We start from the raw sequence: 17732 nt of genomic DNA on the forward strand, positions 1-17732 counted from the left end.
CTGCCGGGTGCATTTTATTTCTCTAATGTGGGCCTAGTGTCTCTACAACTGAGCCGGGGTACTCTGAAGTTGATCTGGTTTCACTGAGGTGGATCTGGCATCTCCACGGTGGGTCTGCAGTATTCAAATGAGTCTGCTCAGTTTGAACTGAGTATTGGGTCTAGGTGTGCAGAGGTGCATCTGCATGTCTTGAGCCTATTTTATGCCACTTGTGGGGTTTTGAGGACAATTATGTTGTCTGCAGAAGCCCACCGTAAGTGTGAATTTGGTTAGAGTTTTCTGATAGTGTCTGGGGTACCCATGGTATGTTTGGGGTCTCTTGGAATGTTACTTGGGGATGTGTCTATATATACTGTGTCTGCTGTCCATGAGGTGACCTCCTGATTTGAGCCTGGGTCCTATGGGACCTGAGTCTAGGTACTTCGGGGTAATGTTGGTGGATATTTGGGGTCATGCTAGAGGATCTGGATGCCAGTATGTAGGTCTTGGATCGCTGGGGTGGGTCTGGGTCTCTTGAGTGGATGTCTGGGCATGTGTGAGTTGAATATGGGAACCCCAGAGGAGAGTTTGGGTGCTTGACGTGATTCTGTGATCCCTGAGTCGAGTCTTTTTCCCCTGACCTGAGTGAGGTTCCTTGAGGATGGTTCAGTCCCATTAGGTAGGTTGTGGGCCCCCTGTACTTTACCCTGAGTTGGGGCTTAGACCCCTATGGTGTATTTTGAGTTCCCAAGTATGTTGCCTGGGGTGCTTGAGGTGAGTCTGAATTCATGAAGTGGATATTATTGCGCTTAAAGAGGTTTGCGTATCTGAGGTGATTCTAGGCTACCTGTTGGAGGTTCCCAGGACTGTGTGTAGGCCTGCCTGAGTGGTATGTTTGTATGAAACAAACATACTCTGAAACACGTCTTGGACCTGTAGGTGGATCTGAGTGTTCTTTTGAGTATCTGAGGACACTGCTGTTGTCTGGCGATGCCTGAGCTTAACCCAACTCATTCCTATGAATTAGGTTTAGGATCCCTGAGGTGTATGTATGGCAATGAATATGGGTCACCTGAGATTATTCTGTGATACCCCCTGATGCATTTGGTTTGTCTGAAGTGTGTCTGGGTCTCCAGAGCTGAGCCAAGTTCCTTTGAAATTGATCTGCAGTCTGCTGAGGTGGTTCTGGCAATTCTGAGGTGGATTTGGGGACTATTCAAACTGAATCTGCCTCTCGAGCTTGGGCCTGGGATTTCCAAAGGTGAGCCTGAATGTTCTGAGTTGACTTTGGATCAACTGAGGTGTTTCTAGGCTTTCAATATGTTGTCTGTGGAAGTCTGTGTCATTGAGATGGATTAGGACTGGCCAATATCAGTTTGGGGTCCCTGAGGTGTGTCTGGGGTCCTCTGGAGTATTTTCTGGGGATGCATGTACTAAGTTTGGTGCCCATGAACAGATGTCAGCTTTTGTAATCAGAGTCTGGGTCCTGTGGACAGAGCCTGGGTTGAATTTGGGTCTGTTTGAGGTGAGTCTGTGTTTAGCCATATATGTCTTAGTGCTCCTAGGGTGGGTCTGGGGACCTCATAGATTGATATCTGGGAGTGTGTGAATTGAATCTTGGTCCCTTGATGTAATCTGGGGTCTCTAGAGGTGTGTTAGGACACTTGAGAAACCTCTGGTTTCCTTGAGTTGAATCTATGTCCTCCAAACCGAGTTTTGGTATCCTGAGGATGGCTTGATTCCTTTAAGTAGGTTGCGAGCCCCATATCTTTAACCCTGTGAACTTGCAGTATGTTTCTGATTTCCAGGTCTGTTGCTGAGGAATGCCTAAACTGAGTCTGGATTCCTGAAGTTAGTCTTCTTTGCTCTGAAGTGGATCTGGATCTGAGGTACTTCTTGTGGATTTAGAGCCACTTGATTATGGGTCACTTGAAATAGATTTGGTTTCTCCTAGCTGGGTCCGATGTCTGCAGAACTGGGCCAGTGTACCTTGAAGTGGGTTTGAAGTTCCCCTACGTGTCATAACATAAATATATATAGTATAAATAATAAAATATATATGTGTATAATTATATATAAAATTATGTAATTATCTGTGAAACATATATTTTTATATAAACCTTATGATAACCATAAAGCAAACATCTACAGTAGATACACAAAAGATAAAGAATGGAATCAGAGCACACTAATCCAGAAAATCATCAATTTACAAAGGAAAGCAGCAAGAGAGGAAGAAAGGAACAGTGAAAGTACAAAACAGCCAGAAAATAATAGGACAGCATTGGTAAGTCTTTACCTATCAGTAATTAATCTACGTGTAAATGGATTGGATCATCCAGCGAAAAGACATAGAGTGGCTGGTTGGATAATAAAACAACCAACTACATGCTGCCTACAGGAGACTCACTTTACCTGTAAGGACACACATAGGCTCAAAGTAAAAGTATACAAAAAGACATTCAATGGAAACCAAATGAAAACAGGGTAGCTATAGTTATATCAAACAACATCAACTGTAGCCAAAACATTAATGAAACAAAGATGATCATAATTTAGCCCGGCGGTCCCCAACCTTTTTGGCAGCAGGGACTGGTTTCATGGAAGACAATTCTTCCACGGACTGGGAAAAATTGCGGGGGGTGGGGGTGGGGGCGGGTGGGAGGGGATGGTTTGGGCTGTAATGCGAGCGATGGGGAACAACGGGGAGCGGCAGACGAAGCTTAATTCCCTCCCCTGCCGCTCGCCTCCTGCTGCGCAGCCCAGTTCCTAACAGTACTGGTCCGTGGCCCAGGGGTTGGGGACCCCTGCCTTAGACCACCTGAATATACCAAGTAAGTACTAACAGATCTGAAGGGAGAAAAACACATATTACAGTGATAGTAGGGGACTCCAGTACCTCATTTTCAACAGTAATAGATCATCCAGGCAGAACTTCAACAGCGAAACATTGGATTTGAGCTATACCTCAAACAAATGGACCTAACAGACATTTTTCAGAACATTCCATCCAACAACAGCAGAATACACATTCTTCTCCAGCACACACAGAACATCCTCCAGGACAGACCATGTGATGGGCCACAAAACAAGTTTTAACAAATGTAAGAAGATTAATATCATACCCAGAATCTCTTCTGACCATAATGGTATGAAACTAGAAATGAATAACAGAAGAAAAGTTCGAAAATTCACAAACATGTGGAAATGAAGCGACACGTTTCTGAACAAACAGTGAGTCATAGAAGAAATTTAAATATCTTGAAACAAATGAAAATGGAAACATATATCAAAACCAATGGGGTACTGAAAAAGCGGTTCTAAGAGGCAAGTTTATTGCAATAAATGCCAACATTATGAAAAAAGAAAGATCTCAAATAAACAAACACCTCAAGGAAATAAGTACAAATTAAGACCAAAATTTCTTAAAAAGGAAGGATATAACAAAGAGTAGAAATGAGATAGAGACCAGAAAAAAAAAAGAAAAGATCAAAGAACCTAACATCTAGATTTTCAAAACGATAAACAAAATTGAGAGGCCTTTAGCTGGGCTAACTAAGAATAAAACAGAAAAGACTCAAATAAATAAAATCGGAAAAGAGAATACATCACAATTGATACCACAGAAATACAAAGATCCTAAGAGACTAATGTGAACAATTTTATGACAACAAATTGATAAATTCTGAGAACATACAACCTACCAAGGCTGAATAATGAAGAAATAGAATATCTGAACAGACGAATAACAGGCAAGGAGATTGAATCAGTAATCAAAAGCCTCCTAACGCAAAAAAGCCCAGGGCCACATGGTTTCACTGATAAATTCTACTAGATATTTAAAGAATTAATGCCAGTCCTTTTCAAACTCATTCCAGAAATTGAAGAACAAGAAGTACTCCTAAACTCATCTCATGAGGCTACTACTCTGATACCAAAGCCAGATGAGGACACTACAAACAAAAGAATACTATAGACCCATATACCTGATGAAGATAGACGCAAAATTTCTCAAAATATTAACAAATGGAATTCAATAGCTCATTAAAAGGATCATTCACCACGGTCAGGTGGAAATTATCCCTGGGATGCAAGGATGCTTCAAAACATACAAATCAGGAAGTATGACACACCGCATTATTAATGAAAGATAAAAGTAATGTAATCATCTCAATAGATGGAGAAAAGGCACTTGACAAAATATAATGTCTTTTCATGATAAACATACCTAATAAACCGGGTACAGAAGGTATATACTTCAACACAATAAAGACCATATACAAACGCAGAGATAACATCATACTCTAAGCAGAAAGGGTAAAATCTCACCACTCCTATTCCACATTGTACATCAAGTCCTAGCTAGGACAGGTGGGCAAGAAAAAGAAATTAAAGGCATCCAATTTAAAAGGAAGAAGCAAAATTATCTTTGTTTGCAGGTGATTTGATATTATATGTAGAAAACCCTGTGGAGTCCACCACCAATTGCTAAAACTAATCAACAAGGTCATTAAAGTTGCAAGGTACAAAATTTACATATAACTGCATATTTGTACACTAACAACAAAACATCTGAAAAAAATAACATAGTCCAATTACAAAAAGCATCAAAATAATAAAACACTTAGAAATAAATTGCATGCAGGAGGTGAAAGATCTGTACATTAAAACAAGAAGGCTTTGATGAAGTTAGGAAAAACATGGAAAAATATCCCATATTCTTAGATCAGAATAATTAATTGAATTTCCCATACTATCCAAAGCCATTTATAGACTGAATGAAATCCCTATCAAATTTCCAATGGCTTTAAATTTTTTTTTTGCCACGCCATGCGGTGTGCGGGAGCTTATTTCCCCGACCAGGGATTGAACCTGTGCCCCCCTGCAGTGGAAGTACGGAGTCTTAACCACTGGACCGCCAGGGAGGTTCCTCTGATGTCTTTTATTATAGAAATAGAAAAAGCCATTCTAAAATTTTTACAGAAGAACAGAAACCCTGAGCAGCCAAAGCAATCCTGAGAAAGAAGAACAAAGCTGGAGGCATCACACTTCCTGATTCCAAAGTATCACAGAGCTAGAGTAATCAAAAGAGTATAATACTGGCATAAAAGCAGACACCTAGATCAGTGGAACAGAATCAAGAACTCAGAAATAAATCTCCCAACTAATATTTGACAGGGGAACCAAAATGCTGAATGGGGAAAGAATGGTCTTTTCAATAAATGGTGTTGGGAAAACTGATAACAACAAGGAGAAAAATGAAATTTTACTCCTATCTGACACTATTCACAGAAATTAACTTGAAATGAATTACAGATTTAAGTAAGTCTATAAGAACTGGGACGATAAAACTCTTAGATGGAAATATAGGGGAAACACCTCCTTGATATTGGTGTTGGCAATAATTGTTTTGTATATGACACCAAAAGCACAGTCAACAAAAGCAGAACTTAACAAATTGGATCACATTAAACTAAAAAGCTTCTGCACAGCAAAAGAAACAACAAATGAAATGGCCATGTATGGAATGAGAGAAGATATCTGTAAGTCATACATCTAATAAGGGGTTAACATACAAGGTATGTGAAGAACTCATATAACTCAATGCCAAAAACAAGTAAATAAACAATGTGATTAAAAACTGGGCAGAGGAACTAAATAGGAATTTTTCCCAAGAAGACATAAGATGGCCAACAAGAGCGTGTAAAGATGTTCAACACTGGTAATCATCATCAAAATGCAAAACAGAACTACAATGAGTGATTATTGCATACTTGTTAGGATGGCTATAATATCATCAAAAAGACAAGAGATAGCAAGTAATGGAGAGGGTGTGGAGGAAGGGAGACCTCCTACACTGTTGGTGGGAATGTAAGTTGGTGTAACCACTATGGACAACAGTATGAAGGTTCCTCAAAATATTAGAAATAGAGCTACCATATGATCCAGCAACTGAGCTTCTATGGATATATAGAAAGAAAATACAAAGCAATATCTCCAACAGTCAGATATAGAAACAATAGTCGAGATACAGAAACAGGAATTCCCTGGTGGTCCAGTGATTAGGACTCCGCGCTTCAAGAGCATTCAGTCCCTGATTGGGGAACTAGTATCTTGCATGCTGCACGATGCAACCAAAAAACAAAAAAGAGAGAGAGAGGTGGAAACAATCTATGCCCATTCATGGGATGAATGGATGAAGAAAACGCTGCATCTTTACCCATTCATCATGTTATCTATCTATCTATACAGTGTAGTATTATTCAGTCATGAGGGAGAAAGAAATTCTGCCATTTGGCAAGGCAACATGGATGAACCACAAGATATTATCCTAATTAAGTCAGGCAGAGAAAGCAAAATACCGTAACTGCTTATACAGGGAAACTAGAAAAACGGAACTCATAGAAACAGATAGGGTTGTAGTTACCAGGGGCTTAGGGAGTTGGGAAAATGGGCAAATGTTGATCAAAGGGTACAGACTTCCAGTTATAACATGAATTAGCTGTGGCAGGATCAAGATACAGCATGGTTACTGTAATTAATACTGTACTGTGCATTTGAAACTTGCTAAGAGAGCAGGTCATAACTGTTCTTACCACAGAAAGAAATGGTTAACTATGTGACATGATGGAGGACTTAGCTAACTCTTTGTTGGGAATCATCTCTAGCATATGTGTATTAAATGAACACATTGTACACTTTAACTTTATTTATTGTTATATGCCAAACAACCTCAATAATGCAGAAGATATAAACTGTTTGTCAAGTAAGTCCAAAGATTTAATATCTGAATGGTTGGTTTTTGGGGGATTTATTTTGTTCCTTTGAATAGGCCATGCTTTCCTGTTGTATTGTTTTTGTTTGTTTGTTTGTTTTTTATCTCTGTTTTGAAAATCTGGCATTTGTAATAAACATTGCAGTCTGGGTTGGTGCAGGAGAAGACATTTACTAACTATTATGGAGAGAAGATTTGGGTCTTCTCAGGCCTTTTCTGGGTATGTGCCTCTGTAGGCTTCCACGTGTAGTTTTTTGTCAATTGTGTCCTATATACATCTACTTTTACATGTCTTATTTTCTAAGAGGCCCAGTCTTGTTTCTCCTAGGGCCTGAGGTGTTCCATTATATTCCTGTTCCCGTAATCTCTCGTACTCAGCCACTTGCAGGTCTTTACTATTCCGGCAGGTTTCACATGCTGTGGCACCTGCCATTGTTCAGTGGCCTCCAACCTATGTCCAAACCATGCTTCCAAACCGTTCTGAGCTTTCAGTCAGTAAGGACAGAAACCAACCCTTTGGCCACCATCAGTCCATAAAACGGTGAACATTTGGTTCTTTTTTTTTTTTTCTTCCATCCTGTAGGAGGAACCGGGGATCGGTTGTTTCCTTCCAATTGCAGAGTTTTGAGACTGGGAGGAGTTGGGACAAGAGCGCTATGGAATTTCTTAAGATCCGGAGTGTGGATTTTTCTGATTGTGCACTTGCTTGCTTGCTGCAGGTCCTGACTGGTTTCTAGAGCTCCCACAAAGGTATTTGAATTAATATATTACTGTTGAGTTGGTGTTGGAATGCGGGACGGGATCCTGGAGCTTCCTAGTTTGCCATCTTGATATCACCTCAGTCCTTGAATATTTTTCTGTTACCTTTAAAAATAATTAAAAACCCAGTATAAAACTTCATGACCACTGCTGGGGGAAGAGGGGGCGCTGAGAATTTCTCACAGGGTTATATTGAGTAAGCATCTCCTTCTCTGCCCTTATGATGCTTCCCCGTCTCGTTTTTTTTTACTTTCTTTTAACTGGCTCTCTTTAAATACCTTGGATACCACATGCTTTCTTTCCTCTAAACAAGTTATTTAAAGGGTAGTAACTCCCTTCTCGAATTTTGTTTCCTTGATTTTTACTCATCCTTCAGATTTTGATTCAAGCGTAAGTTTAATACCCATAGTTTTTCCATAGTTCATTATTATAGCTTTGTACTCCTCTTGGTTGTGAGTGGTCATTTTTACAAATTCATTACTTTAAAATGTTTCTGAGTGTTATTGTAAAGCTGAATTGATAAGAGTAGTTCCTTGCACAGGGTACGAAATAAAGGGAGAAATACAATGGGGAGCACTGGAAGTGTCAGAAAAGGCTACTTATTGAGACTTAAATGTCTGACTCAGCTGGAAGGTATGAGATTTTGCCCTATTTCATTTCTTCTTTGGAATAGAGAAAGCATCTTTCAGTCATCTCGAGGATGAATGTCAAGTACAAAATTTTCCAAGTAGATAGAATGAACTCAGATTTCTGATCAAATCATAAAGCTGACTTAGCTGCTACCTCATAACTCATATGATATGAAATATAAATTTATTCTTATATAATGGATTTTGTACTGGATTGGCCAGCAGAAATTCACCTTAAATAACATACTCTTCCCCTAAATTGAAAACTCAATTAGGGTAAAAGCTTCTTTCCTCATGTTTATGTGTTCCGTATATAGCACATTCTATGTGAGGACTTTGGCAAACAATGATTGAATAGTTTCTCTTTGCCCCAGACTGCCATCATAGCAAAGTGAATTTAGGTCTTGAGATAATTTTCTACAAATTTATACGATAAGTGTTCCTGAGTTGAGAGTGATGACTAAGTAGGTATGGGCATGTGAATAAGTGTATAAGTAAAATATGGTATCATTTGTGTATTCATATCTTAAACTATAATCAATCAGTATTTCATTAACTTCTATGTCAGGTCATATAGGCCTACCTAATTCCTTTACTTAATAAGTAGTGTGTAGTAGGTAAAGAAAGCCACGTGGTAATGCCCAAATAGATCATAATTTTTTCATGGTGTGGAACTGGGATATTGCTTGGCCCATTCCAAAAATGAAAGTTAATATTGAGATAGATAAAAATTTTAATTTAAAAATATTTAACTTCATTAAATTTCTTACATATAACATTTCTAGTTGATTACTTGTGATAGAAGGAAGGTAGCTATCTCACTAGTAGTTATTGTGATGTCAGACATTCTGTACTCTGTAATCTCAGTCTCAACCTTGAGAGCTATTCTACTAGAATCCTCTCTTGCATTCACATACACGTGAGCCAACATGAAAGCTCCACTTTGCTTCTACCAGTTTTGGGGATTGTTTTTTCACTGATGTGGTAGTGAGTGATAGATACCTGGGATTTTTCTCCTCTTTTTTGTCTTAGAACTGGGGAAGATACTTTTGTTTTTCTTTAACCTCTTAAAATATCTTCTGTTTTTCTCATTATTTTTTTAATCTCATTTCCTATTTCTTATTCATTCTTCTCTTTCACTTAATCTTCCATTTTTGCAACCTTTATCCCTTCTCACTCTTCTCTGTATTCTCCTCTTTTCCCTCTTCATCAAATAAAAAATGTAGGATGACAAATCTCATTAGTCATTCAACAAGATGTTGTTTGTCATGTTATGTTTACCTCTTCCCCTCCCTATCTGACCCTTTTAGTACCTAATTCTCAAAAGCAGTGGTTAAGCTCATCGACCCCAATGACTGCCCCACCGTCAGCATCCCGTGACACCTCATGGCTAGTATCCATGGCTGAAACCCGCCAGGGCATTATTATTCATGAGTCGGTGGTGGATCCTCTCCATAGCCAGCTGTCTGACTAAACTTTAGGTATACCTAGAGCCATAAGGGAATCACAGTTGTGTTTATTTTTTATATTTGCTTCATTACAATTAACTATATTGGCTTTGGATTTTGATGCATTAAAAGGACTTTTATCTTCTTTGGAAAATATATTAAAAAGGAAGCTTGAAGTTCTAAAACTCAAATTGTATTCAGTGTGTAATGTAGAACTTCAGTTTACAGGGATATAAAGTAGAAATTTGTTGGATTATATTGCTAAGTAAGTAAAAGACCTTATACTGGCAGACATTTTGGCTTAAATGGATGTTTTTCTCACTCTAATTTTATTATGTTCTTTATTTTTCTTTTCCCTTAGGAAACATTTAAACTCTGACATTTCAGGAGTCACGGACCAAGAAGGTATCTTACATGGCTATAGACTGGAAAAGATCAAGTCAAAGGAGACACAGGGGTGCTCATCCTGTGATACCCTATCAGGAGGGAAGAAATACTGCTTTCTCACACTTATAACGTCTTCTGGAAGAGCTGTTATAACTGCTCATACAGACACTGCAGGGTATACCAATATCAGAGTAAGCCACAAAAGTTATGGTCTGTTGTATCATAAATGTAGTTTAGAAATTGATATAAAAAAGCAAATGAAACAGAAAATAAAATGGAAAGTTTAAAAACTATTAATAATTAAATCCATATTACTCCACTTTACAGGGAGAAACAACTGAGTCCTTAAGGAAGTAAAGTAACTATCAATGGTTACAATTATTCTGTGTTCTATTATTCTGTTTCGCAAGGATTTGGGAACAGCTACAAATTCCAAGAGTGTATAACATAAGTGTATATGAGATGAGATGGAAGCAAAGAAGTGAGGGTATTTCAGGAATTTTATGTAATTTAAAAAATTGAAAGATATACTGTAAAAATCTTAGGAAGCTATGGTATAAAATACGTAAGAGACATAATAACCCATATCTCACAATCCTTCCTATATCTGTTCCTTCAGACCACGGTAACTCTGGGAACAGTACCAAGAAGCTGTCAGTTAAGCTGGTGGACCTCTCATTCTGCCACCATCAACATATCCACCCGACTGAAAGTAACAATTTTTGCATCTGGAGTCATCCAGGAGACTGCTGGGTACTTACTGTATAAGGGCAGTTACCTTTGGGGGGACATATAAAAATGTGTGTAAAATTCTATGAAATATATGTAGACTTTCATTTATGCAAGATGAATAAATTCTGGATATATGCTGTACAACATGCTGTATACAGATTGACAAATGTTATACAATACACTTAAAATTTTAAGAGGGTAGATGTCACATTAAACGATACATAAAAAAAGTTTAATGTAAAATAAATAACTAATAAGAACCTGCTGTATAAAAAATAAATTAAATTTAATTTAAAAAAAAGAAAGTTTTTTTCCACTGCAATTCACAGATGTAATCTTTATGAGGGTTACATAATCATATAGATATATGTAAACATATATCATCACTATGTAAAAGAAGATGCATAGAGACATTTATTCTTCAGATCAAAAAGAAAGCTGGATGGTACTTAGTGACCACCTAGAGAGGTGGGATAGGGAGGGTGGGAGGGATACATAAGAGGGAGGGGATATGGGGATATATGTATATGTATAGCTGATTCACTTTGTTAAACAGCAGAAACTAACACACCACTATAAAGCAATTATACTCCAATAAAGATATTTAAAAAAAAGAAAAATAAAATAAAATAAAGCTGGAATATTTTCATTGAGAAGTAGAGAACTTACTAAAAATAATCTTTGAAACTATGGAAAGAACAGGAGGTTACGATGCTTGCATTGTAGCAAAATGAACAAAGGAAAAACGTTAAGCGTTGAGATCAGGGGGTAACAACATAAAGCCCTTGGCCTTTACTCTGAGTGTCATTCTGCCTGCTTGGATGAGAACAAATGCTGGGATAAGGATGGGTGAGAAGGAAGCAGGAATGATGGCTTGAACCAGACTAAAAGCAGTAGAGGTAGTCTGCCTAGAAATACCCAGCTAAGGGGATAATAAGTGACATCCAAATAAAGTTGCTGAATATGTAGTTTACGTTTTATAATGTTCTCTAAATTCCCCCTACTATTTTCCTCTTTTAATCAGCGTTATGGTTATTTGTACCTAAGTGGTTTAATGGACCTCCTTGAAGTAGGCACATGTTTGTCATGTCATTTGGAATTTATATGTGGTAGAAAAAAAGATAAACCTTATATATTTTAATGTCCTTATAAACAATGTTAAGCATATACATAATGTATAAATATGTATCTTATAATTCACTTATATTATATACCTATATGTAATGTGGATATGTTTCTTATGTATTTAATATATGCCTATCTATCTCATATATATATGGGTTATCTTTGTTGCCTTATTCAGATACAGCAGGGTAGTCCTGTTCTCTGTCACTTTGGCAACCACTGGGAACTGGTAGGCCTGGTCAGTGAGTCCTCGGTGGCCTGTTATGACCCAGTTCTTGTGACCAAGACAGCCCCCTGCCTATCTTGGATGAGATGGCTAATCAAGGCACCCCAGAAGCCACTGGATCCTATTTTTTCTCTACCCTGCAGTTTTTCTCCTGGGGTAGGACGTGGTATACAAGACAGGCTTAGCCTGAACAGGGCCTCTACCATTTTGACCTCCCATGGATTCTCTGAACAGTCATGGAGGAGAAGATTAGGTACTTTCCCACCGAACAGACAGCGCTGAAATCCTCCTCCACTATTTTTTGGGTCAAATAATGGAGACTCATTTCCTGGCAGCACACAGTTACGCCTTCAAAGCAGTCAGCTCTCCTCCGCTAGCACATTCCCAATGGTACAATCTTGGACCTCTCCTCTTGCCACATCATGGGATCCTTCTCATACAGCTATGCCCTGGAGTACCTCAGTGGCTGATATTTCTGATCCTTCTGTTCTGTCTGGACCTCAGAACACTCCAACACCTGATATACCTACACCCTGGAACCTTCCTCACAGAGACGCAATGAAATATAAGTAACAAACTATGACAGATTCACTAAGATCCTGGGTTAAACCTTTAGGTGGTATAACTGGGCTTCATACTCCACCGTTAGGTAATGCTGGTGGATCACATGTTCTGTTTTCAAGTGACATAGATGGATCAAAAGTTCATTCTGAGATTAATACTGTTCAGTCTCAAGTTCAGTCTAGTAAGGCTCCTTTCCATGGTCAACTTCTAGCTAGACCCTGGCTAGAAATTACACCTGCTGTTGGACCTTGGACCCATTTTGTGCCTGATAAAACAGGAAGAGTTATGCAAATTCAATCTAGTGAGGAGAGTGTTAGAACCCAAATACATCATGTAGCTGATAGAGTTGATGCTGTTGTTAAACGAGTAACTTATAACTTGCAACCATGGGTCCCTTTAATTGTTCATAAAATTGGATTCTGGGCTCATTCCATACTATATGAAGAGAGATCCCAATATCCTATGGTAACCGATACCTTGGAACCCTGGTTTCAGCCTGTCTTAAATATAGTTAGATCCCAAGGACCTATACAAAAGACAGAACCATACAGGCTTCTCCCTGAATCTAAGTCAACTCAATTTTGGACTGCATCAACTCTTAATAGGAACTTTACTTGAGCTCCATCTGCAGTCAATACAATTACATCTTTGGCCCAGTATAAGACAAGGACGATCAGATCCTTAAGTCAAGTGGGTAGAAGGAGTCCATTGAATAAACATGACACTGTACAGTCAAACCCCAGATGCACACTAAAGATACAACATGGCTTTTGGTTCATACAGTTACTAAGGTAAGTGATCCTTTAATCCACTCTAAAGTTGGTACAATCAGACCGTGGCCTCAGCCTGAAGCCGACATTGTCCAAACTTGGACCCAGTCAGGAATGCAATCAGCAAGACCTTTGACTCAATTAAAAGCCGATACAACCAAACCATGGTTACAGACTAAAGGAAGCAGACCCTGGATTCAGACTAAATTCCAAATTGCCAGACCCAGAACTCAGACTGAAGAAGGTAAAGATAGACATTGGATTCAGCCAGAAGCAGATGCAATCAAATATTGGACCCACACTGAAACTGAAACAATCAGACCCTGGAACCATCCTGAAGCTGGTACAGCCAGATCTTGGTTCTGGACAAAACCTGATCAAATGGGAGAGAGGACCCAGGCAGACTTTAAAACACTCCACTCTTGGACTCAGCCTGAAGTTGACGTGGTTAGACCATGGATTCAGTCTGATGCTGGTAGTATCCAACAATGGACAAAGCCTGAATCATCTACATTCAGACTCATGACACAGTCTAAAGTTAATACAGTCATAGCATGGACTAGGCGTGAAGCTGATGCTGTCAGACTCTGGTTGCAAACACAAACTGATAAAATCAGAACCTGGAGCCAACCTGAATCTCCGACAATCATTTCTTGGTCTGAGCCTGAATCTGATAGAGTCAGACCTTGGTTGAATACTCAAATGGATGGATACGTGCAAACCTTGGATCGAGACAGAATTTGAAACAGCCCACTCTTGGGCCCAATCTGAAGGTGATCTAGCCAGATCCTGGACTCAGTTTGAAGCTGAAAATGTCAAACACTGGTTCCAGACTCAAATGGAGACAGTCACACTGTGGACAGAGCCAGTAATCAAAACATCCCACCACTGGATACAGTCCACAAAGGAAAATAGTCAAGCCCTGGAACCAACCTGATAAGGTGGAAACTTGGATACAACATGAGGCTTTTACGGTCAGGCCCTGGGATGAGTTTGAAGGTAATAAAGATAGATTGTGGACTCAGTCTGAAGCGGACATGATGAGACCCTGGATTCAGCCTATAACTGATACAGTCACACAGTGCACTCAGGGTGAACTTTCAGAAATAAATCCATGGACAAAAACTATAGCTGACACATTCACACGGTGGACCCAGGCTGAATCTCTAGGAGTAAATCCCTGGGTGCAGTCTGACAATGATACTGTTAGACCGTGGACGCAGACTGACTCTCTCACAGCAAATTCTTGGACACAGCCTCTACCTGATACATTTACACAGTGGACCCAAGGCGAACCTTCAGAAATAATTCCCTGGACAAAAGCTGAAGCTGATGCTACACCTTGGATTCAGGCTGAGACCCCAGCAGTAAATCCCGTTACCAGGGGGTCAGCGGACCTACAGCCGAGCGGTAGGCTCGGCCAACACAGAGCTACCGAGAGGAACGGAAAGGTAGCCTTGTCCTTGACGAAGTCAGTGAGGCCCCGAGTGGGCAGAGGGCCTCCCGGCGAAGGAAGAGGGTGCTGCTTTCTGCACCAGGGACGGGTTGACGCTGGCCCCCGGACAGGCAAGATTCCCAGGGTGGCCATCAGGGTGGGGGCTCTGTGCGTGTTTAGCGGTAAACAGCAGGGCAGACGGGAAGGGAGCCCACCTCCTCTTTTCAGCCTCTCCTTCAGAGCCTAATTTCTTCACCCAAGTGCTGCATCCACCTTCAGGACATTGTAGCACACACATAGCCACGACCTGGTTCCCAGTGGCCTCCCACAGCTGCCTGAGGGGGAAAGAGAAACCAGCTGAGGGCAAACACCTACAGAGCAAAGGGAGCCCTGGAGCACCTCTCTAAGCAGACGGCCCAGGGACACGCGAACCAACCTGAGAGCTCCAGGAAGAGGAAAGCGTGTCCCAAGTCGGCTGGGCCCCTAGCACCTTGTCTTCCTGTATGGGGCCACAGACAGGGGCACGGGGAATGGAATCGAGCCTGCGTGCTCCCCACGGTCAACCTGTCCAAGGCAACCGGGAGGAAACAGAACACAGGTGCACGTGACTCAGCTCCCACTGCGCCCACTTTCAACCACACCGTCCCGTAGGCAGGGCAATCGTTCCAAGAACAACCCGTGGAGCTAAATGTGCACGTGGGCTAGATCCACAGAGGGGAGGCGGGGACAGAAATCAACTGGGACAGTAAACAAGGGGGCGCTGACCAAAATCCTTTCTCGTGGAAACACGTACGTGTAGAGTTCTGCTCAGGTACCTGCCCGTGTGTGGTGTGTGTGTGGGGGGAGTAGGGGGGCACGTGATGCACGTGCGTGCTCAGGAATAGGCACGACTACTGTCATGCATGCGTGGACGTTGGGATGGACGCGGGGACGTGGAAAAGCTTAAAGAGCTCAGAGAACGTACGTAAACTGTGGGCCAGTTGAAGCCCCCAGGCCAGGGAATCCAGCCCAGAGATACCACCCGTGGAGCAAAGTGTAAGGGGCATCACACGCCAGCACCCTCGACCAGGGGCTGAGACTAGAGGGAGGAAGAAAGCACCTGTGGAAGGACAGGGAAGATGCAAAGTACATGAAAATCATAAAGGGCCCGATGCCCAGGCCCAAAGAGGAAAGACCCACCCCCCACCCCTCCAGCCCCACTCCCATCTCAGCTACAGCCACCTTTATCTCCTTCTCCAGTGCACGAGCAACCTTTCCCCCCACCCCTGTGTAGGCCCTTGAGAAACACCTGGCCTTTGTTTCATAAGGTTTGGCACACCGACCCACACCGAGGCATAACCGACTGCCTCACACTGATTTTGCTGGTTTAAGACATCACTCTAATGTTCTGACAACGCTTGTGGCTCAGGAGTATGGCCGTGATGGCTTAGCTGGATTCTACCCCTGCTCCCCTGTCCCACAAGACTGGGGCGAAGGGCTGGGCTGGGCTGTGATCTCATTTGGAAGGTGGACGAGAGCAGAACCACTTTCACAGGGCATCCTTAGGGTCGGCAAAATTCACATCCTCGGGTTGGCAGTGGTGACGGCATGCATGCGTGCGTGGTGGCCCTCGACTGGGTGCAGTCCTCAGCACCTCAGTGTGTGCGCACGTGTCCAAATAAAGTTTCTGGCGTTCCCCAGTGCCACCAAAGCGTGTCGTCCCTCTCTCGGTCTCTCAAAACACAGCATGGCCAAGTCAACTTCGTCTTGTGCCACGTGTCAATGTCCGTTCCCGGAGGGACGCTTGTCACCTTATGTTGGCTAGCAGAAAGGCAATTTCTGCCTGCCACTCAAGCGTTTGAAAGGCACTATGCAAACGTGTGGTCACACAAAGTCCGAGAACCCGTGGGTGCCAATCACAGACGAGGAGAGCTCTTTTGGTGCCAGGCAAGGTAGAATTTCTCGGAGAGTTTAAGCATTCAGAGGGGATCCCAGGAGAGTGGGCCACAGAGGGAGGGAGCGGATACATACAGAAACAAGAACGCGCACGCACACACCACACACACCACACACACACACACACACACACACACACACACACACACACACAGACACAGAGAGAGAGAGAAAGACAGAAGGGAGACAGACAGACACTCAGACGGAGCTCTTCACTGCGTGGCTTTTCTGCTCTTGAGCAAAGGAATTCAAGTCGAGCAAAGAGCTGGGTTTGCCGGACACTCCCCTCTCATGCCACAGAGCTTCGGGCTCTCTGTCCCCTGGAAGAAAAGTATCCAGCAACTTCGGCCACCATGCATTTCCTTGTACATTTTCTGAGAGTTCCCAGTGCTTAAAGGTCCCGAGGCAAACCGGATTCTGATTTCCTGATTTTGGAGCGGGAACTCCTGGCTCCAACTGGTACAGGCCACTTAGGTATCACAGGGCACCCGGGCACCCCAGACGCAAGGCCAGAGGCCTCCCTGGAGGCGAGCTCCTTGTGGAACCTGGGCTCCTAAGTCCGGGGGACGGAAGTGGTGTTTTGGGGGACCCGGCAATCCCGGAGACCGCCCTGTTTCCACAGGGCGAGGGGCGAGGCAGCTGAGGGTGACGCCCACTGTCCTCGCCGTGATTGGTCGTGATGGGGCCGAGCGGCCTGGGCGTGGCTTGGAACTGCTTCCTGCCACCTGGACACGCTCGCCTGGTGGCCAGTGCTCCTGCGCATGCGTTTCAGCTCTCTTCGCCGCAGAGGCTCCTGGGAACGGTTCAGCCCGCAGCGAAGCGTGATTGTAGTCGCTGGGCGTGCGTGGTGCTCAGCCCACGTGCTGAGCTTCCAACTGCCGCACCTTCGCCGCTGCCCCAGCTCAGAGCCAGGTCCGCATGGGCAGTGAGGCGGGACCCGGGGTCGTCCTAGGTGTGGGAGGGGGTCC

General features: G+C 42.3%; 1 long non-coding RNA gene across 1 annotated transcript; it reads left to right on the top strand.

The window, feature by feature from the left end:
* Nucleotides 1-1049: 1049 nt before the first annotated feature.
* Nucleotides 1050-10902, top strand: LOC137217828 (uncharacterized). The gene is made up of 3 exons (XR_010940282.1): nt 1050-1868; nt 9952-9995; nt 10597-10902. It is a non-coding gene; the product is annotated as an uncharacterized lncRNA (long non-coding RNA).
* Nucleotides 10903-17732: the final 6830 nt, after the last annotated feature.

This window comes from Pseudorca crassidens, chromosome Y, assembly GCF_039906515.1.
Source record: "Pseudorca crassidens isolate mPseCra1 chromosome Y, mPseCra1.hap1, whole genome shotgun sequence".
Lineage (NCBI taxonomy): Eukaryota > Metazoa > Chordata > Mammalia > Artiodactyla > Delphinidae > Pseudorca > Pseudorca crassidens.